This window comes from Hordeum vulgare, chromosome 3H, assembly GCF_904849725.1.
Source record: "Hordeum vulgare subsp. vulgare chromosome 3H, MorexV3_pseudomolecules_assembly, whole genome shotgun sequence".
Classification (NCBI taxonomy): Eukaryota; Viridiplantae; Streptophyta; class Magnoliopsida; order Poales; family Poaceae; genus Hordeum; species Hordeum vulgare.
Genome location: NC_058520.1, coordinates 3709225 through 3732418, shown reverse-complemented (window position 1 = coordinate 3732418; position 23194 = coordinate 3709225). Strand labels below are relative to the sequence as shown.

General features: G+C 42.9%; 1 long non-coding RNA gene across 1 annotated transcript; it reads left to right on the top strand.

Annotated features, from left to right (window-relative positions):
• The first annotated feature begins 22229 nt into the window (after nt 1-22229).
• Nucleotides 22230-22950, top strand: LOC123439141. Its single transcript, XR_006630034.1, has 2 exons — nt 22230-22482; nt 22559-22950. It is a non-coding gene; the product is annotated as an uncharacterized LOC123439141 (long non-coding RNA).
• Nucleotides 22951-23194: the final 244 nt, after the last annotated feature.

The following is a 23194-nucleotide window of genomic DNA, read 5'->3' as shown; positions in this document are numbered from 1 at the left end:
AGTATGGAGGTGTTCTATATTGGAATTCAGCGGATAATAAACAAAAGTACCAGTTGGTCAAATGGAACACCATTTGTAGGTCCAAAAACCAGGGAGGGTTGGGCATCATTAATACCGCGGTGATGAACAAATGTCTTATGGTCAAGTGGTCGTGGAAAATCATGTCCTCGGGCGGGAACTCCCTTTTGGTTCTCTATTCTCTAGGCGAAATACTTCCCCTCCTCTAATCCTATGTTTGCCTCCCTTAGGGGGGATCACAGTTCTGGAAGGATTTGGTTAAGATTCCTCCTCTTCAAGGACCATGTCAAATTTTTGGTGGGTAATGACACCTTGACCCGTTTTTGGCTTGACTGTTGGTGTGGGATTCTACTCTCTCGGTGGCTTTCCGCACGTTGTTTTCCTTTTGTCCTAAGCCTGAGATCTCCATCGCGGAGCTTGCGGGTGATAATTGGGACTTGGCCTTCTCATGCTCGCTATCTCCTGAAGAGTTGGTTCAATGGCATCGTCTTGCTGCCCTTTTCCCCACACTCTCGGAGGCGCATGACTCGGTGGTATGGCCACACTCTGCTTCGGGTCACTTCTCTGTTAAGTCCCTTTATTCCAAGCTTATTGTTGGCACACCTATGAATAACTTTTGTCACATTTGGCGTTCGTGTATTCTTCCTAAAATTAAAATCTTCATGTGGCAAGCTTTTAAGGGTCGTCTCCCTGTGGCCGATCATATTCGGAAACGCAATGGCCCGAGTTCGGACTGTTGTGTCTTGTGTGATGCTTTGGAGGATACCAATCATTTCTTTTTCAGTTGTCTCTTTGCTAAACTGATCTGGTGCTGCTTTTGATCTTGGTTGCAAGTGTCTTGGGCTTCAACTTCTTCTTCTGAGCTCCGGACCCTCGCCATCCCTCTGGTTAGTGTTACGAAACAGTTGTTCTGGATTGGGCTGGCGGCGGTCTGTTGGGCCTTGTGGACTACCAGAAACAAGTTTACCATTGAACACATTTTTCCTGCTAAACCTGTTGATTGCTTATATAAAGCTTGTCTGCTCCTCCAGCAGTGGAGATTATTCACTAAGCCTGAAGACCGCGACTGCTTCGACTTGCTGCTATCTAAGATTCGAGCCTCGGCATCTTCCCTTTCGCGCCAGGAGCTTGATATCTAAGCTCTTGGTGGTCTGCGGGCATGGCTGCTGATCTTCCTTTACTCTCAGAGTTTTTGCTTGTCTGGCCCGCGTGTCGTTGGTGTGGCCTCCGTGCCCTGTATCTCATACTTCCCTTATCGTTTGGCCTTGGGTGGCTGTTGAACTTATGGTGTTGTGATGGTTGTTACTCTGTCTGGTAGTTTTATTTATAAAGCTGGGCTCATGCCTTTTCTTTAGAAAGATAAGAGAACTAAGAAAAAAACCACCAAGCGATGGGACAGCCTCGATCCTACAGGGCGGAAAATTGTCGCGCCATACCATGGAGCGCACCCAACATCCCATCTAGACGATCCCGATCTCGCTGCCTAGAGAGACGGTGCCAATGCTGCAAAAAACACATGAAATTTGAAGGAGTGAAAGGCCTGCCTCACGAAGATCCTTTCTATCAGCATCTTATTGCGAGTTGTCCAAAGGGTACACATCTTAGCGACAAAGATGAGCCAGAATAGGTGTCAGCGCTGCCCAGTATCATGGGCCCTGGTTTGGAGAAACTCCGCGAGGTCCGGGCCCTCCTAGTCGGGTCCCAGGGCATGGCGTATGAATTCCCACATGGCCCTCGCCGCCGTGCATGTAAAAATTATGTGGGTCATTGTCTCTGGGACCGCAAATAAAGGGCACATCTCGTCACCCGGCCTGTGCCGCTTACGCACCTCCGTCCCCGAGGGGAGATGATTGCGGAGTAGCTGCGACACAAAGATTTTGGGCTTGATTGGAAGGGGAGCCTTCCATAAAGGCATGAACCAAGGTATGATGAGGGATCGGCAGAAGGCTTGATAAGCCTAACTAACCGTAAAATTCCAAGATGGGGATAGATGGCAAGCCATCGAATTCGGATACTCCGGGAGCGTCTGTGGCAAGGCGTCTAGCAAGTGGTTCCATTCGGCCGTTTCTATCGGCCCTAATGATCGCCTGAACCTAATATCCCGGCATACAAAAACATTGATTTTTAGTGCATGGGGACTTTTTTAGGCGTTTGTTGGAGATTCCCTAAAAGGGAAAATAGTTTCCTACATGTAACATAGAGGATACGGTTTTCCCTAGTGGTGATTCTCCTGCCTAGCAAGCATTATCACGTGGGCCATCAACTTTTTATCTAGCCGAGAGCTTAGACAATACTGGTCTCCCTCCCCTTAGTCCGAGTTGGCTACATGCATGGAGGGCATCTCCCTTAGAAAGAACGTGGATGTGGCCTAGAGGGGAGAGTGGGTGAATAGGCGTTTTAAAATAGTTATGATTTAGACTTAAACAAATGCGGAATAAAACTAAAGTTCAATTTTTCAAGCACAAAACCTAAAACAACTAGGTTCACCTATGTAAACCAACAACTTATGCTAAGCAAGATAAACAACTAAGTGATAGCACGATATATAGCAAGAAACAATATGACTATTACAAAGTAAAGTGCATAAGTAAAGGGCTCAGGTAAGAGATAACTGAGGCATGCGGAGACGACGATGTATCCCGAAGTTCACGCCCTTGCGGATGCTAATCTCCGTTTAGAGCGGTGTGGAGGTACAATGCTCCCCAAAAAGCAACTAGGGCCACTGTAATCTCCTCACGCCCTCGCACAAGGAAAGATGTCATGATTCCACTAAGGAACCCTTGAGGGCGGTCACCGAACCCGTACAAACAAGGTTGGTGAAATCTCCATAACTTAATTGGAGGCTCCCAAGAACACCACAAAACTTCACCACAATGGAATATGGCTTCAAGGTATCCTCAAATGCTCGGGGCAATCTCCACAACCTAACTGAAGACCCCGATAATTGCCCGGAGCTTTACACCACAATGATTGAGCTCCGAGGCACCACCAAGCTTCTCGGACGCAAAAGCAGCCAAGAAGAACAAACTCTAAGGTACCAAGCACCCAAGAGTAATAAGCTTCTGAAAGTTCATTTCCATGTATCACTGTGGAGAACTCAAACCGATGCACCAAATGCAACGGCAATGGCACACGAAGTGCCCAAGTCCTTCTCTCCCAAATCCCACCATAACAACTAATACTATCGAGGAAAACGAGAGTAAGAACGAAGAAAAACACGAAGAACTCCAAGATCTCGATCCAAGGGGTTCCCCTCACAAATAGGAGAAAGTGATTGGTGGAAATGTGGATCTAGATCTCCTCTCTCTTTTTACTCAAGAACTAGCAAGAATTATTGAAGGTATTGAGAGTTAGCAAGCTCGAAGAAGGTCAACAATGGGGAAGAACATGAGCTCAAGAGTTGGGGATCAATGGGGAAGAAGACCTCATTTTATAGTGCTCCTCAAATCCAACCGTTATGTGCACTGGTCATGCACAAGAGGTACCACCGCTGGGCTGAGCGGTATTACCGCTCCAACACAAGCGGTACTTCTGCTTAAAAAGGCCAACAGCTCATTAGAAGCCAGAGAGAAAAAACAAGAGGAAATAGGGACGGAAGGGGTACTACCGCTCCCCCCAAGCAGTTCTTCCGCTCAAAATAGGAAAACCCACCGATGATGCTAGAGAGAAATTATAAGTGGAAGAGCGGTCGGCAGGGGAGGGCAGTAGTACCGCTGGAGCGGTACAACCGCTCTGCCCCAGCGGTACTTCCGCTTGAGAGAGAAAACCTGTCCTGACACTAAAACTATCATAACTTTCCCATACGACCTCTCGATTGAGCAAACTCAAGATTGTTGGAAATCTTAAGAAGAGGCGGTATAAAAATGCCAACTTTCTCATAACCTCTATGAATGAAGAACCGACAAAAACTCCAACATCGAAAACATCATAGAAGATGCATATGGACTCCGCTTGTCATGAAGATGACCATAAGCTCTAAAACTCACATAGAGAAACACCAAGCAAGAACCTAAAAAGATGATGTAAGTATGCAAATGGTTTAAGCACTTAACGATCAATACGATCAATGCTATATTTCTGGTATTGGGCTCTCCTATTGCCGCGAGGATTCTCTAGGCTATATTTCTGGTCTTGGAGACTTGTAGTTTGGTCAAAGTCAGCAGCTTGGGTGAACAGGGATGGCATCTTGGAAAATTTCAGCTTGACAACAAAGAATTTGTGGCGAGTGCTGTTGGAAGGATGTCCCTCTCTCGTCTTGTACTATATCGACCAACGAAGTCAACAGTTTCGGCTCTACCAATCATGCATGCAGCTTTTTTCTGTTCTTATTTTGCAGATAAATGCATGCAGCTTGTCGGCACCACAGTTAGACATTGTTGGAATTAACCACGAGTCTTAGTCCGGTTTGGACTTGAAACCGTCACCGTGTAGGTACAGGATTAGTAGTTGTCTTGGTTAGCTACTATATATACGTACAAGTACCCCTGTAATATTGAATTCAGATCAAAGCAATACAATCAAAGGCTCGATACGGGCCTCTAGCCAACACGCCGGAACTTGTCTCTGTATTTTGTCTACGGCGACTTGCATCCGTGCTAGTCTCATCTAGCTAGCTACACGTCAACAAACCATCCAGCTACTAGCTTGGCTGCTTAGCTTTGTTACGTGATTATCCATCACCATCCACCGGCGGCTTACGTGCTTGCTTGCTTTCTGTGGCTGCCGCATACGAGATCGTCTAGACGAAAAGTACTCATCAAGTCGGACTTGTATCCAACAGACATCAGAAAAATGAGAGAAAGAATTTCATGGATTGACATGTTTTTGCAGTCGAATTTTTTTGAACCATAGGGGTCGCCCCCTGCCCCATTTTATTAGAATGAAGCAGAATAGACCAACCATACAACTCATGCCAAACAGCAACACTAGCAAGGAAAGAGAAAAAGAAAAGCTCTTCCTTTAGGCAGAACCAAAAGGAACTGTCCTGGAAGGAAAGCAATTATCTACTTATTACATGACCGAATACAAAAACACTTAAGAGTTGAATGTACCCTCGAATGAAACATAGCTCCAGCGACATATCATTGATCACAGTGCCAGGCAATCCTCATTATTTCTCCCCGCCTCTTGTTGGGCAGTAAGATGAACTGGTTCAGTTCGGCTAGCTGTGCAGTGTCGCAGAGAACTCCCTATCGGTGTAGCAATCCTCTTAGTTTGACAAGATTGCAGTCCAGATTTCTCCACATGCGCCCCTGGAAGCAAAACTCATTCCTTAATTTCCAAATACTCCACAAGGAGGCAGCAATCACCAAATTCAAAACGGGTTTTTGTTTGTTAACTTTCCAAAAGGAAACAACCTCAGTAATACAAGTAATTTTACTGATATTAAAGAACTCAGAGTTTTTGCAGTCGAATTTTTGTGCCACAATTTCCGTATTCTATCGTTTGCTCATCTGTCCCCTTGCCCAATCGATTTGACGGGACATCTTTGAACGGCACCTAAAAAACTACCCAAGTGAAATGTTTTGTCTGATGAGTCATGCGAGCTATTTGGTATTCAAGATGGCATTGAATCAAAAAACCATAAGCACATAAAAGGCATGTCTCGTCGTGGCGATCCGGTTTGATATATATAAATCCTCTCGATCTAAGGTCATCTGCCACATGGAAGGGAAAATAATTCAGCCTGAATTTTCAGTAGGGAAATCCTAGTGAAAAGTTTGCCAGCCAAGTGAAAAGCTTGTTGTCCACGTGAAAGGCTGTTGTCTAAATGAAGAAACATAGCCGTGCAACCCGAGTGAAGAACCCTAATATCCAATGGGAGAAATTCAAATCCGAGTGTTCTTGGCCAACCCGACCAGAAGCTAAAGATGGGACCGAAATGTTATCTAGATAGCCTCAGATGGAAAATTATTCAACACCAAAGATATGCGTATCATCGAAACAATCAACTTTTCTTTTTGAGTTATCATTGGTCTTGGAGACTTGTTCATGGTCAATGTCTGCCCTTGGGTCAACAGGAGGGCATCTTGGAGAACAAATTCAATCAATATTATATCCCAAATGAATAAGTAACTCGGGAGATGATCAAAAGATGTCCCTCTCTCGTCTTATACATGGATCAACGATGTCAACACTTTCGGCTATACCAATCGTGAATGCAGCTTGTCGGCACCACAATTACACATCAGAAAAGTAATGATTAGAATTTCATGGATTGGCTATCTTACAATACTTGTTTCCAGTCATCTTTTCTCCCCCACAAGGTCGTTTTACACAATAACGAGGACAATAACGAAACTAGAGTAGACCCATACATCATGGAGAGCATATTCAGCAAGATTAGAAACTTACGGGAAATAAAATCGCTACCAGTTTTTCTACTCTCATTTGAAGGAATCGTTTGCGCATCTGCCCCGCTTGTCCAAACGAATCGACAGTTCTGCCAGGTTTGAATGGCACCTCAACTACCCGAGTGAGATATTTTACATACAGGTGATGCGCATGTGTAAACCTCTCTCATGGTGATTACTGAATGACTGAAACGCACATATCACTCGTCCTTGGAATGATAAGTAACTTGGCAGCCAGAGGTATGCCCTCCTTTTCCAATGTCCAGCCACACCGTACTTGAAAATAGCTTCGACCTTGGCATCGCTAGCCGTGTGTAGGGTGGCAGAGTCGACGAAGGACATGGTGGTGACGACATTCCGCCTTCTGGTACTTCACAGAGCTGCGGCTTCTTTGCTTCACTCCTACATACAGGCACGTCTCCAAATTTACATCACCAGTGTTATTTTAGACTTCTGGCTTACTCATAGTTGAAGAAAATGTGGATCAATGCAGCGAAATAACTATTTCAAACAAGCATCTTTTTTATTAACACAAAATCTAGCGTCAAACATATTACAAAGCGTTAAGTGTTACACCTGGCCTCTGCGTACACACAATCAATAGTAACAAGTCCGACTAAAAATAAATAAAAAGACTTGGACAACAGCAAAGTCATATGAGACTGATACTATGCCTCACGTTGGCTAAAAATCTTGCTAATCACCTGCTCCAACCACATACACATGGTCTTGATTAACATTTGATACTTTTTTAAGTGTAGTGTAGATCACATACGGAGTCAGTGCGTGCAACGAAAAGTAACCTAAAAATAGAAGAATTTCCACCATTAGAAAAGATATACTTTCTATTTAGCCAAAGAGACCACGGCATGGCAGACACTCTCATTTTTATAAGCGTGTTAAACATATTCGGTATTCCCTCATGCCAGCAATCATATATATTAACAACAGTTGTGGTTAATCTACTAGCAATCAACCAATTGTATGATGAATTACAAATGATGAATCTAAGAGCAAACATAATAAAGGGTTTATAGCTCTCTCACAAATGACACTTGCGTATATATGAAACAGGCAGACAAGGAAAAAGAGCAATGAACTCTCATGTAAGGACCAATATCTACACATGTGTTCCTAGGTAAATAGAGTAAAATAAGAGAAGAGTAAAAGTGTTAAAAGGGTCAACCTGATAGTAAACCCTATCATATGAGTTATTAATAATGTTAACTCTTAATGACATTACAATTTTGTATAGACAGTTGTTGGCTATCTTGTTAATCTTGCTCTAAATGACGTGGCAATACGAGAAATTTCGAATGATGACATAGTGTAAAGTAGCTATATTATTAGTCATACTTCCTGATGCTCAGTGTGCTGAATTATGTACACACGGGTAGCATCGATACACTTGGGAGTGCACAGGCAAATGGATCAAATAGTTGTTATCCCATACAACTGACTTCGTTCGTGGGGCACAACATCACAATTTTATTTATAACTTCATGACTAATGTAAATGGAAACATCGCAATGGTTAAACATTTAATTATCATCGCAGACAATGTGCTTTTGAGCTGGTGTCTCTGAGGTCCCTGGCATCGGTAGCGCATAAACACTTTTTTTAAAGGAGGAAAATCCCCGACTCTGCATCTATATTAATAGTATAAAATGTCACACAAAAGGTCTTTGATACAAAAACCGTTCTCACAGAGTATGATAAAAGGTAAAATATAAATTTGTCACAACTGACGAAAATAATACTAGATGACTGTATACCTAGTCTATTAATGTATGCTTGCCATCCTGGAATCGACATTGACGATTGGTTATAAACAAGAACAAGAGAGCGAGTGGTCTTCGCGGCATATATCTGTGGTTCATGTGTGAGTAGGCTTATCACCAACCTGCAAGGGTCTTGCGGTGTGGCGTAAGTAACGACGTCGCCGGCGGCGCTGGTGGTGGGCCCAGTGCCGGCGGGTCTGGTCGCTCCGTGCTAACTGTCGGATACTGCGTATGACTCTGCAAGCCGAATCTCGGCGATGGAGGACCAGAGGCTTTCGTATGGGTTCCATCCGGAACAGCTACACAAATGAACATGATCAATCATCACTCCACCTTACGATAAAGAACTCCATTATTGACTGGAACACGATCTTACGGACTACGTATACCTTCTTGGACCGCCGTCGAGCATGGCGATGGCAAGGAAATGCAGATGACAGCCAGCACTGTTAGACCTAAAATGGAACCCCGTCCCTCCGGCGATCACATCAGACAAGACCCGAGCTCGAGGAACGCAGCGGCGGAGCTTTCCCGGTGATCGAACACCTTCCTGGTGCTCCCGCGCGAGTACCTCCCAGCTCCTCTTGATGTCAGCTCTCTCTCCCCTGGTGCACTGGTTCAAACCAACCAAGAAAGAGGTGAGGAGGAAGACGATCAGAGACTCAGCGAGGTGGTTTTTCCCGGCGCTCGAACGCCTGTTACTTGAGCACGAACTCAAACACACACACCGCACCGTTACAACGATCACCACGGTGCTCCTTATACCCGGGTGACACCAGGGGTGGGCCCAGGAATTGAGGACTGTGTATTCAAATTTTGAAAAAAAAATCTGGGATCCTATAGCCTTCCTTTTGGCTACTATATACTCTGGAAAAATATCAGCATATTGTACTAACTATATAAAAGATATCGCATAATATAATATATTGAAAAAGAATTGATCATAGCTTGGTACTTTTCAACATATAGAAGTACAGATTGTGTACCGTGGCAAAGTGTAAGATATACAAAGATAAAAATAGCAAACGATAAGAATCTTACAAGTTACAGGATAACTTTGCGATCCTTGATGCTTTGAAAATGAGTGATGATGTCCTCATCCTGAACTTGCAAGAAGAATTCCCTTTCAATGAATGTGACCAAGCAATCATTCAAGTATTTTTGCCCCATCTTGCTTCTTAGCTTATTTTTTATATAGTTCATTGACGAAAAAACCCTCTCAACACCGGCTGTTGCAACAGGAAGAACTAGAACCAATTTAAGAAGTTTGTAAACAATCTCATACCTTACAACCCTCCCTGTTTTAACAAGCATCATAGACAACTCAGTCAGACTTCTCACGTTTGTGAAGTTTCCATCATTCCTCACATCACTAATATAGAGATTCAGTTGAAAAGGAAGTTGGTGCATTTCTTCGAAGTCAAAATCATGAGGATAGAACCCAGCAAGCTTAACCAAGTCATCAATATTGAAAGAAGAAAATAAGTAATGCTCACTGTAACAAATTTTACAATTTATAAACATTCTCATATTACAAAACCAAATGGAAAATTGCAAATTCTCATGTCTAAACAATTCATAATTGACTGCAAACAAGTCTCTAGTGGCCAAACTAATTTAGTTAGCCTGAATTCAGTTTGATAGTGACAAACTGACGGATAAATTCAGTAGCATACTTTGTTTACTTGATTCGGGGTCAAAGGATTTGTACATGTAAGTGGCGATTATACCTTCAATAGCTGAATTTGGGTTGTGTCTTTGAATCACGGATGGATTCGTCGCTTATACTGTACGCAGAGATTAGAAAGTGTGATGGATCAGTGATGGAATCGTCGCCTGCGTCCGCGCCGGCCGCCGCCACGCGCACCTGAGATCGATCGGCGATTAGGCGACGACAACTCTCTCGGACCTGGCCGCCGTGCAGTGCCGATCAGCGGTTGGCGGCTCCGCTCGGGTCGCTCCGCCTCCGCTCGGTACGCAAGCGCTGTGGATTTTCCTGATAGATCGTGTATTCTGTTCTCTGTTCTGGTACGTGCTGCAGCAGTTTGGGCCATATGGGCCATGTCATGGTGGTGTGGGAGAAATGAACGATGGACTGCCTACTATTTTGGGGTGAAATGCTTAACTAGAACGTTGTGTAGCATCAGGATCATTTTTCCTTTTAAAACATAGTATATATACTATATATACCTAGTTTTTTGACAAAAATGATGTGTATTCAAGTGAATACCCTTGAATTGAGGTGGGCCCGCCCCTGGGTGACACCACCCCACGACTCGCTCGCAGCTTGCCCACCACGCCACCCGGTTCGGCCCGCTCGGCGCGCGCGGACGACGCGCTCCCGCGCGCTCTCTGCGCCGAGCCCTCAACAAATCCGCGTGATCACCGCGTCTACCCCGCTCGCCTAGCTACCGTGTCACCCAAGTCACGCACGCACGCACGCACTCCCGCGGTCCCGACGCACCGCACACATCTGGTGCGCGCAAATACACGCACCGGACATGTGCAACGCGCCGCCGCGGCTTATTACAGCCAACAAGCACTGCAACAGCCTGCGCGAGGGAAGGAGAACGCTCCATGATCTGGTGTCTTGGTTCTCGGTATGCAAGTATATTGTTATCTGTGTGTGTTGTAATATATAAGGAAAGGTAGTCTTACTAGTAGTAGAGTTCAGTGAAGATGGTTTAGGCTCACTTCTATCTTGGTCTTGGACAGCTAGTTCAGTCATCGGTATTGGTCGACAAGGCCACCTTGGAAAATGCAGCTTGAGGACGACGAACTAGTGCGAAAAGTAGTCATCGAAAGCTGGCCATCTTTCGTCTTGTATAGACCAACAAAGTCAAGAATCTCCATGTCATAGTCATGAAGCAGAGTTTCTTCCCATCGAGAATCTGCCCTCCTTTGGTTTCTGAATTTTTTGGGTAGGTACTACAGGCATTATTAAGCTCTATCCTTTTATTCTCAGACAACGGAAGAAATAAAAGGATTGGCCTGGAACTAGTGAAAGCAAAAACAAAAGTTTTACCTAGGAGCTCGCCTGTGAGGAACCTATGCGTTGGAAGCTGACAAATAGTGGATTTTTCACAATCAAATCGATGTATCTCAATCTTATTGATACCTTTAGTATCTCAAAGTTCAGAAATATTTGGAAAGTCAAGGTTCCCTTAAGGATCAAGGTGTTCATGTGGTTTGTTCACAAGAAAGTGATTCTGACTAAGGATAATTTGGCTAAACGAAATTTGAGGGGGGGGGGGGTAGTACTAGGTGTAGTTTCTGTGATAATGAGGAGAATATTTCACACCTCTTTCTCCAATGCCCACTTGCGAGAATTTTTTGACAGACGATTCACATAGGCTTTAATATTATACCTCCGGACAGTATTAACACGTTATTTGGAACGTGGCTAGATGGAGTTGACACGATTATTGCTAGACACATTCATATTGAAGTTTGTGCATTTTTATGGGCTATATGGAACTGTATGAACGATGTGGTTTTTGACAGACATACAAACATACACTTTTTACAGGTACTACGTAGAGCTGCGGCATCGATCCGTACCTGGTCATCACTCACTCCTGCGGAAACCAGGGAGCCTTTTGTTACTGGGTCTACCCGATGGAAGACGGTAGCGCGGGATATCTTCAGCCGGTTTGGATGGCAGTCCACTAATAGGATAGATGAGTAGACATCTAGGCCTATTTTACCGGTTGTGACACTTTTCTTTGAATTTTTCCTTTTACTTTCATTTGTTGGAGACTATGTTGAACCGTACTTTGTTTGCTTGCTTAATAAAGGGGTCGTATGCATCATGCTGATGCAGAGGTCGGAGGTAATCCTCCTTTTTTTTAAAATAAAAAAAGGAGCTCGCCTCTAGACTCTCAGACAACACCTTAGAATTTTTGTCAAAAAGACCACCTGCCGAGTTAAATTGCTAGAAAGAACCATCTCCAAATCAAAATGACACAAAAAACAGTTGGACCATAATGGTAGATGCGCCAGTCGATAGTCGACGCGTGACACCTGCCGCTGGCTTGCCGCCATGCGCAACAACGGCAACCTTTGCTGCACAGCATTTCGGCTACAGAAACGGAATGGATGGGCAAGGTGGCACATGCCTCCAGGCGGCAGCCCGTATAGAGAATCAGAGTGAATGTATTGTGATGCTGGTCTGCTGCTCACACTTGCACTTGCAATCTACAAAGCACCGATACTTAAGAAATATGTGTATCGCCGTTTAATACTTCGTCGATACCCCGATACGTTAGATACGGCTTCGATTCGGGTATCCTCCAAGTGTCGACTTTTTCAGTTTTAAAATAAAAGAAAAAAATATCGATACAGGTATCCCCGAAGTATCGCTATTCAGTACTGCTTCTGCCTTATCGTTGATCTGTTCATGTAGGTAGTGGATGTTTACTGTACGGATGCAACAGTTGGATAAAAGTGCTTGCTAAGGATGTTGCTTGTTGAATAAAATTGCTTCTTTATGTTGTTGGTTTGCTGCTTGCTGATGTTTGTGGTGTAAAATTACTAGTTGATTACTGCTGTCAACTATTGGTAGGGAAGAAGCTACCAGTATACATCATGGCATCTTTTAGCTTTCTTCATCATGATCTGAGCATTATTGAGGTGTATTGCTTGTTGATTTTAATAGTCGTCATGTTCATAGGTGAGAGTTCCTATTTATTGTTCATTTTAATAGGTACTGCAATTTAAATTGGGTTGGGGCAGTCAGTGGCCATGTTACCCCTTGATGATAGTTGGATTTTTAAAATGAGTAACAAGGAGGCACGGAAGCAATTAGGCAACCAGTGAGGCGCTATTTGATATCAACTCACATATTTTATCATGTTAGTTTTTATTACATGTCATTTTATTATTATTTATATATGCTTACACTAGTAGGGTTTAGGGTTTAGACCGGGAACCTTTTTGGTGAACTTCTTCCAAACCCTGCCAGGCAAAGAAAATGATTACTTGATATGAGAAAATTAACGAAAGTTGCATGCCCATATGGTCCCGGTTTTGACTGAACTTACTTCTTGAGCATTGCAGTCATGCCCGCATAATCCTCCGGATCTTTACGTCTCGAGTCTAAGGCAGTTACTAATGTCCCGTCAAGCTTAATGGATAGGAGAATAAAGTAGAAAAAACACACACATATATAACTCATCAATTACATTACTTAACCTCGAGTAAGCGAAATCGAGTATACAGAGAAGACATCAACACTCACTTGAAGTTGTAAGAAAATAATATTTCCTTTTTGTTTTGATGTATAAGTAACGACTTTAGCAAGTTCTCCTCGATCTCTTTGGTTGAGTGTCGTACCGTCCATTCATTTACGGCATCTGGGCTAATGAACCCAACGTCGAAGATTCCTGCTCTTTTGCATTCGAAGATCTCCAATCTGCATAATATAGTGAGGATAATTATATATGCATGCAATGAACGAGCTGAGCTAGAGACTTAACTATAGAAGTTATGCTTACAGACAGTAGGAAGTCATGAGTTGTTCGTCGAGGGCCAGTTGATCGTATAACTGAAATAACTCCATAAATTCAATAGGCATCACGGGAAGTCCAATGAATTTGTGCTCTGGTTTCGCTGCCACATATATAGTGTCTTTCCCATACTCCCTGCAGGTTTTCATGTACCACTCATGCAATTTATGCATCATCGTTGTTAGAGGAGGATGGTCAGGTTTTACGAGAGGCTTCCCGTGCACGTATTTATATTGTCCTTTTGTTACCTTGGCCTTTTTGAAAATTACATCATCCCCCAAGTAATGACCAAGATTGGTACCGGGCACCATCCCCGAAGGATTAGCGACGATATCGCTAGACATCTTGAGCGGGGGGCACAATTGCTTCTCATGTTCGCCTAGCTGGGGAATTGTTTTCTCACTTCTTCGCTCTGCTAACCTTGCTTCAGTGGAAGTAATTCCCGACCGCCGCGCTGCTGCATATGTCTTTTTAACAATCGTTCATAGTTGGAATCCAACGGAGGTGGTGGTGGTCGCTTCAGGGCATTGATAGTGCGCGTCACTTTCAGTGGATCTAGCTTCTCCTTCGGAGGTGGAGTTTTCTTTGCAAAATGTTCACTCAAGTCGGCACAACATATTTCCTCGTTTTCCTCCACGGTCCTCTCATACGGTAACTTTTCCAGAGGCTTGAAAGATGGATCGTATCTCATGCCTCTGCTTGTACTGATAGCCACCGGAGCGGCGGCGTCTCGCCTCCGTCGTTGCTGACGAGGTGGAGGAGGAGGTGGACTGCTCTGACGCGCAGGAGGAGCCGGAGCAGCGGCGGCTGTCTTCCGCCATTACCGATGAGGCGAAGGAGGAGGCGGACTGCTCTGACGCGCCGGAGTAGGCGAAGCAGGAGGCAAAGTGCCCTCACGCATCGGTGGAGCCGGAGAAGGAGGCGAAGTGTCCTGACTCGCAAGAGGAGGAGGAGTCGGAGACGTCCAATTTGGAAGCTTGATGTACTCCTTCTGCCACAGACATGTACTCCTTAGAGGACGAACGAGTTGATTCTCCCCTTCACCTGTAGGGTGGTCAAGCTCGAGCTCCACAAGTCCCTCTATTACTTGATCCACCATCACAACAACATAGCCATGTGAAATCGGAAGGCTGTTAAAAGTTTCGTTGGGTTGAGGAGGTGCAACAGAGCCGACAGCCTCCTTGAAAGTGAGGTTCCGAAATTTCGTCATAAGCTCGAAATGTTGAGCCTCCGTGATAGTATCCATGGGGTAGCTAGGAGCCGTGAAGTCAGGCTGAATGGGCTCCGTGGAAGCCACGTTGCTTGTCCGCTGAGATGGCGGGGTACCTTCTAGGAGCCATGAAATTAGGCTGAAAGGGCTCCGTGGAAGCCACGATGCTTCTCTGCTGAAATCAATACTTTGATAATTTTAGTTAATATTATTTCGATTCCTTTTAGTTCATTCTTTTTGGTATTAGTTCATTCTTTGAGCTAAATGACCCTAAAATTGAAAAGCACAACAAATGAACTCTGAAAAGGTTGAAAGTTGGCATGGTATCATAATTTCACCCACATAGCATGTGCTAAGAAGTTGAGAGGGTTACGGCAAAAACTGGATGCACTTCGTGTACAAAATCAACAATCTCTTTCGAAGTATCACAGTTTCAGATGAAAACTCCTCTGTTACAAAGGGATTTCATTTCTTTGAACTTATTTCAAGTTCAGACTTTTTGTGCGTTCAACATGCACCATGCAAAGCCACATCATCAATTTTCAACCCTGTTTGACTTCAGTTGGTATTTTTCGTGCATTTACTGATTTTTTTAGCTAAATGACCCTTAAATTAAAAAACACAACAAATAAACCCTGAAAAGGTTGAAAATTGGCATGGTATCATCATTTTACCCACATAGCATGTGCTAAAAACTTAAGATGGTTACGCCAAAAACTGGAATGCACTTCGTATACAAAACGGACAATCTCTTTCGAAGTATCAGTTTTTGGACAAAAACTCATATGTTACAAAAAGCATTTCAGTGATATTCTAGATCAAAGGCATCATCATACTAGTTGTGGAGATAAAGTCTTCACTTTTTCTTCGCTTGTGTCCTTTGCTTATTGCGCCGTAACCATGGATAATCTTCATCGTTTAATAGGGTGCTTGGGTCAACCTTGACTTTGAAGGGAGGAATTTCATGAAACTTTTCATAATCCTCACACATGTCTGTCTTGCCCTCGAATCCCACAATGTCTCTTTTTTCCTTAAAGAACTATGTGGCGCTTTGGCTCATTGTATGATGTATTCGCTTCCCTATCTTTTTTTTCTCTGTTTGGTAGACATGTCCTTCACATAGAAAACCTGTGCCACATCATTGGCTAGGACGAATTGTTTGTCTGTGTACCCAAGATTGTTCAGATGCACTGTTGTCATTCCGTACTGTGGGTCTACCTGTACCCCTGACAGATTGACCCATTTGCACTGAAACAAAGGGACCTTGAAATCATGTCCATAGTCAAGTTCCCATATGTCCACTATGTAACCATAATATGTGTCCTTTCCCCTCTTGGTTGCGGCATAAAAGCGCACACCGCTGTTTTGGTTGGTGTTCTCTTGATCTTGGGCGATCGTGTAAAATGTATTTCCATTTATCTCGTACCGTTTGTAAGTAAATACAGTCGAAGATGATTCCCTAGCCAACGAGTACAACTGTTCAGATTCAGTGTTGTCACCCATGAGATGTTTTGCAACCAACTATCGAAAGTCGTGATGTGTTCATATGTAATCCACTCGTCACACTGCTCCGGGTGTTTGGAGCGCAGAATATTCTTGTGTTCATCGACATACGGGGTCACCAAGGTAGAATTCTGTAGAACTGTGTAGTGTGTTTGAGACCAAGAATGCCCGTCCATACATATATTATTGAGTCCGCTCCTAGCGTGCCTTTTCCAGTCAGTCTCCCCTCATACCGCGATTCAGGGAGACCAATTTTATTAAGGTCATAAATGAAGTCAACACAAAACCCAATGACATCCTCTGTTTGATAGCCCATGGAGATGCTTTCTTCTGGCCTAGCGCGATTACGAACATATTTCATTAACACTCCCATGAACCTCTCAAAGGGGAACATATTGTGTAAAAATACAGGGTCCGGAACGATAATCTCGTCGACTAGATGAACTAGGATGTGCGCCATGATATTGAAAAAGGATGGTGGGAACACCAACTCCAAACTAACAAGACATTGCACCAAATCACTCCTTAACCTTGACAGGATTTCTGGATCGATCACCTTCTAAGAGATTGCATTGAGGAATGCACATAGCTTCACAATGGCTAATCAAACGTTTTCTGATAGAAGCCCTCTCAATGCAACCAGAATTAGTTGCATCATAATCACGTGGCAGTCATGAGACTTTAGGTTCTGGAACTTTTTTCCTCCATATTTATTATTCCCTTTATATTCGAGGAGAAGCCGAACGGGGCCTTCATACTGAGCAGGCATTCAAAGAAGATTTCCTTCTCTTCTTTGATAAGAGCGTAGCTGGCAGGACCTTCATACTGCTTTGGATGCATGTCGTCTTTTTCATGCACACGTTGATGTTCCTCCCGTGCATCCGGTGAATCTTTTGTCTTCCCATGCACTCCCAAGAAGCCTAGCAGGTTCACGCAAAGATTCTTCGTCACGTGCATCACGTCGATTACACAGCGGACCTCTAGGTCTTTTCAATAGGGTGTCCCAAAATATAGATTTCTTCTTCCACATGGGTGCGCGTCCCGCATCGTCAGTCGGAACAGACAATCCACGAGGACCCTTTCGAAAGATTACATGTAAATCATTGACCATATCAAGTATGTGATCACCAGTACGGATGGCGGGCTTCTTTTGGTGATCTTCCTCACCTTAGAAATGTTTTCCTTTCTTTCGACATTAATGGTTGGTCGGAAGAAATCAACGATGCCCGAGGTATACATTCTTCCAGCATTTGTCCAAATATATACTGTCGGTGTCATCTAAACAATGTGTGCATGCGTGGTATCCCTTGTTTGTGTGTCCTGAAAGGTTACGGAGAGCAGGCCAATCGTTGATGGTTACCAACAGCAATGCATGTACGTCAAATTCCTCCTATTCGTTCTCATCCCACACACTTACACCTCTTCCATTCCATAAGTGTAAAAGTTCATCAACTAATGGCCTTAGGTACACATCAATGTCATTGCCGGGTTGCTTAGGGCCTTGGATGAGCACTGGCATCATAACGAACTTCCGCTTCATGCACAACCAAGGAGGAAGGTTATACATACATAGTCACATGACATGTGCTATGCTTGCTGCTCTACTCCCCAAAAGGATTAACGACATCTGGACTTAAACCAAACCATACGTTCCTTGGGTCACCTATAAAGTCGCTCCACTTTCTCTCGATCTTTCTCCATTGCGACCCATCAGCGGGTGCTCTCAACTTCCCGTCTTTCTTATGGTTTTTTATGTGCCATTGCATCAACTCGGCATGCTTTTTGTTTCTAAACAGACGTTTCAACCATGGTATTATAGGAGCATACAACATCACCTTAGCAGGAACCCTCTTGCCGGTGCGCTGGCCCTCAACATCACCAGGGTCATCTCTTCTGATCGTATACCGCAATGCACAACATACCGGGCATGCGTTCAAATCCTCGTACGCACCTCGGTAGATGATGCAGTCATTAGCGCATGCATGTATCTTCTGCACCTCCAATCCTAGAGGGCATAGAACCTTCTTTGCTTCGTACGTACTCTTGAGCAATTCGTTGTCCTTTGGAAGCTTCTTCTTCATTATTTTCAATAGTGAACTAAATTCCTTGTCAGATACACCATTGTCTACCTTCCATTGCACCAATCTCAGTGTGGTACCGAGCTTTGTGTTGTCATCTTCGTAATTTGGGTACAACCATTTTTTGTGATCCTCTAACATGCAATCGAACTTCATCTTCTCCCTTTCACTTTTGCATTCTCTCAATGTATCAACAATAACCCAGCGAAGATCATCATCGGGCACATCGTCTGGTTCCTTTTGATATTCAGCTTCCCCCATTGCAGCATCACCGTATTCAGGGGGCGGGTAGTTGTCATCATCCTTTTCTTCTTCTTTGTCTTCCATCATAACCCCTCTTTCTCCGTGCTTGGTCCAAACATTATAGTGTAGCATAAAACCCTTCTCAAGAAGGTGGAAGTGAAGGATTTTAGAGTTGGAGAAATCCTTCGTATTCCCACCGACAGTACATGGACAATGGATAAAACCATTGTGTTTGTCTGCCTTAGCCGCTTCGAGAAAATTATGCAGTCCCTTAATATACTCGGAGGTGCGTCGGTCACCGTACATCCATTATCGGTTCATCTACGTGCGTTATATAATAAAGTGTATTAAAAACCATTACAACATATCATGAATAGAAAAGTGACCAAATTAATAGAAATTCATCATCATATTAAAGACAAAGTAAATACATACGTTCATACATAGTTCTCATTATTGAACAATATATAGCTCTCTAGAGCATCTAATTAAAACATACATTGAAACTAAAAAATTTAAATGCAACAACAAATGCGATCATAACAGCAATTAAGGTACCAATTGATCCAACGACATAATGTTACCAAGCTAAGTATGAATGACATATTTTTTAATCTTTCTAATCTTCAAGCGCATTGCATATATCTTGATCTTGTGATCGTCGACGACATCGGCAACATTCAACTCCAATTTCATCTTCTCCTTTTCAACTCTTTGTAATTTTTCTTTCAAGTAATTGTTTTCTTTTTCAACCAAATTTAACTTCTCGACAAGAATTTCTATATCGGTTGGCATTTCCGGTTCACATACCTCCTAGATTAAAAAAAGATATGTCACGTTGGTCGGTATAATTGTCATAAACACTAAATAAAACAAATAGTTATAAAAGATAATATATACCACATCCGAATCATAGACAGGACGAGGGATGACGGAGGCGGATACCAAAACCATCGCACTATATAATCACAAACAATAATAAAAGTATGAAAATTAAACAAGTATCTATCTAAATCATACAACTAAGAACTTTTTTCTTTTAGAAAGAAGATAAAAGAAGAGGTTAACCACGGTCGTGCCGGCGCCGAGATGGGCGCGGGCGATCGACACCTGTGAGGACGGAGACGGGGCAGGACGGACCGCCAAACCTAGACAAATCTTGAGGAAAATGGAGCTTGGACAAGGAGCTTCGAGAGGAGAAAGCTTAAGTGTGGCTCGGGCATTTCATCAAAAACCTCATGTGCGTTTGAGGTGACCTAGAGCACCACAAAGCTCTCCCACGGTCGACTAAAAAAACAGAGCAATGCACTGCTCTTCTCGCGGGCAGGGGGTATATATAGGCCAATCATTGGTCTCGGTTTGTGTCTGAAACCGGGACTAAAAGATACCATTTGTTCCCGATTCCAGCGCCAAAGCCTTGTTTTCTACTAGTGGGACAGGGCCCTCCGGCGCCACATGCAGCGCCCAGGGTATCGCATGCCGAAACACTACGCCGCCGGCACAAACATATTGAAAAAAACTCGTGCGAAAGAACATGAGGTCATACCAAATCGACATCTCTCCCTAATAATAAAGCACGCAGTGCTTCTTCCGTCCGTCGTGGTCGTTTTGCAGAAAACCCCCTGAAGTTTCCCAAAATCAACCCGCAATCCAGATTTAAGTGAGAGACGAATCGTTTTTTTGTTTTTACAGGAAATCCCCTGTGCTTTCCCGAAATCAACCCGCAGTACATAACACAGTGAGAGAACGAATCGTTTTCTGGATTTTTTGTAGAAACCTCCTTTAGTTTTCATAAAATAAACCCGCAGTACATACTTAAGTAAAAAAAATAACCATTTTCCGTATGTTTTCGAAAACACTCGTACAATTTTTAATTAATTAATCTGTAGTTCAATTATAAGTGCAAAATATTTAAAAAATTATATCTTTTAAACAGTAACTCTAATTTTACATTATTATATATGAAATTTTATTAGAAAAATATGTAAAATCTGAATATAATGTTAGTTTATCTATTTAATTTTTTAAAATTCTGTTTATAATGTAATTTAAATCAATAGTGATGCGCACAATCTAAATATAATATTATTTTATTTATTTAATAATTATTAAATAATATTTATGCTGTAATTTTAATCAATAGCGTACAATCCATTTTTTATAACGAGGCCGATCCATGTTGTTAATTAATCCGCGGTCCAATTATAATTAACAAATACTATAAACAATTATATCTTTTAAACTGTAACTCTAATTTTAAATTATTACATATGAACTTTCATTCAAAAAATGTGTTGAATCGAAATCTATTGTATTTTACCTATTTAATTTTTAAATTTCTATTTATAATGTAATTTGAATCTATAGTGATGTGTATAATCTAAATATGATGTTATTTTACTTATTTAACATTTTTTAAATTCTATTTATGCAGTAAGTTTAAATAAAGATCTCAAGTCATGATTATTAGGTTAAGACATGTTGTATGGTTTGCTTCCGTTGCAACGCGCGGGCTCTTTTGCTAGTATAATTTATGCATGTTTATGTTTAGATAAGACATGTTTACCTAAAAACATGACGTCATATTACCTAAAAAACAGATTAAAAAAGGTATGCGTGAAAACAGATTAAAAATATATAATAGATATATATATGGTTTGTATTTATAAAACATATAAAAAAAATAAAAAATAAAAACGATATGCCAACGGCAAAAGCGTCAGCATACATATCCCTGCATTGACCAGGGATTGCCCAACCACGTGCCTCGGATCGAGTAGCGGAGCGGCGACATGGACAACTAAGCCCAGGGTTTTGCCGTCAGCATAGCTATGCCGACGGCCTCCGTTAGAACCATCGGCATAGATCTAACGGCGTCAGCCCACCGCCATCCGCATGTCTCGTACGTCACATCTATGCCGACGGCCTACTTATGCCTACGGCCACCGTCGGCATAGATGGAGGTACGCCGACGGCTTCCTTATGCCTATGGCCTTGCCTCGGTCGTCAGCATACCTCCATCTACACCGACGATGGCCGTCGGCGTAGATAAGGTCGTCGGTAGCTGCGTTTATTCCGCTAGTGTGTGAAATCTCACAAGATGTACACGAATTTTTAGCTTCTCCGTCCATGAATTTTATAAAGATTCACAGATTTTTAGACAACTTTGTGAATTTCAAAAAATATTCTTTAATTTTAAAAACTGTTTAGATAATTTCCATGATTTAAAAAAAATCCTGAATTTGAAAATATGTTAGTGAATTCCCAGTTCGGAGGTTGGGGATTAGGAGCTTTTCTCATCCCCACTTGTGACCTTGATAATGGTCTACAATTCTCCAGGATGCGGGCTTGACCAGCTTGCTGAAATTCCACGGTCTCACATGAATAGTGCATATGATAGTAGCACACGACCGTTTGGTCAAAACTATGCGTGCATTATACGAATATATAATAGTATAATACTATAAGAAGAAAAAGGTTGAGTGCTGACAATACCCATTGCAGCCTGAGGGAAGTTGCTGTAGACACAACATCTTTGTTGACTGCTGATAAAGGGAGCTTTGCAAATATAGCTATATATGCTTCCTACGTATGCGAGCAGCTAGAAGGAAAAAGCTCATAGGTACCAAAATCTTCGTTTGTAGCTACCACTATTCCTTGTGAGGAACACTGAGAAGCGCTGGGACGTGATCATGGAGCGCTCTTCCACCCCCGCAGTACGCCGCGTTGCTCTCTTGCTGGCTCTCATCGTATGCTGTTCCATGGTATCCTCGACGGCGGCAACCCAAGGTAACTATTCAATTCTTGTTTCCTACATACGGTATCAAGATCTTTAATTCTATCGGGAGGGCTTACGTATATGCAGTTTCTCTGCATGGAAGCCGTGAGGGACAACGTCCTCCGTCGCCTTCGGCCTCGGGCGGGAGGTCCGTGAGGTGTCCAGGATGCGGAAGAACTTCTTCGTTGCCGGCGACGGCCAGACATTCGCCGCACCGGAAGAACCTGCAGGTTGCTGCGAACGTCAACTTCTACGCGTGAATCGCATGTGGAAGTTTTCATTATATTTTTACTTTTGCCCCAAACCAATGAGGATAAGAGGATGTTTTTTGCATCACGATATTTGAATTGGTATGTGAGAAACAAATAGCATGTGCAAGTATCTCGTGCATATTTAAATTTTAATATATACACGAAAATAGCATAGAACAATTGTTCTATGGTTCTTTTGCTTTTTGATATAAAGGACACTTTCATTAACATTTTCTCCGCTTTGGATCCTTTACGATTAATGACGGATCAATGATTCGTTTCTTGGAGGCCTCCAAAAATAATATCCAAGTCCAACTTTGTAACGCATTCATGAAAAAAACGATACTCTTACGTTGGATATTTCTTTTAGGTGGTACTCCATCGGCCCCATCGTATGTCACTGCAAAATATTTTATATCCCCATCATGGACGAAGCTAGATGGGTATTTGGGTGTAGAAATGTACACCTGCT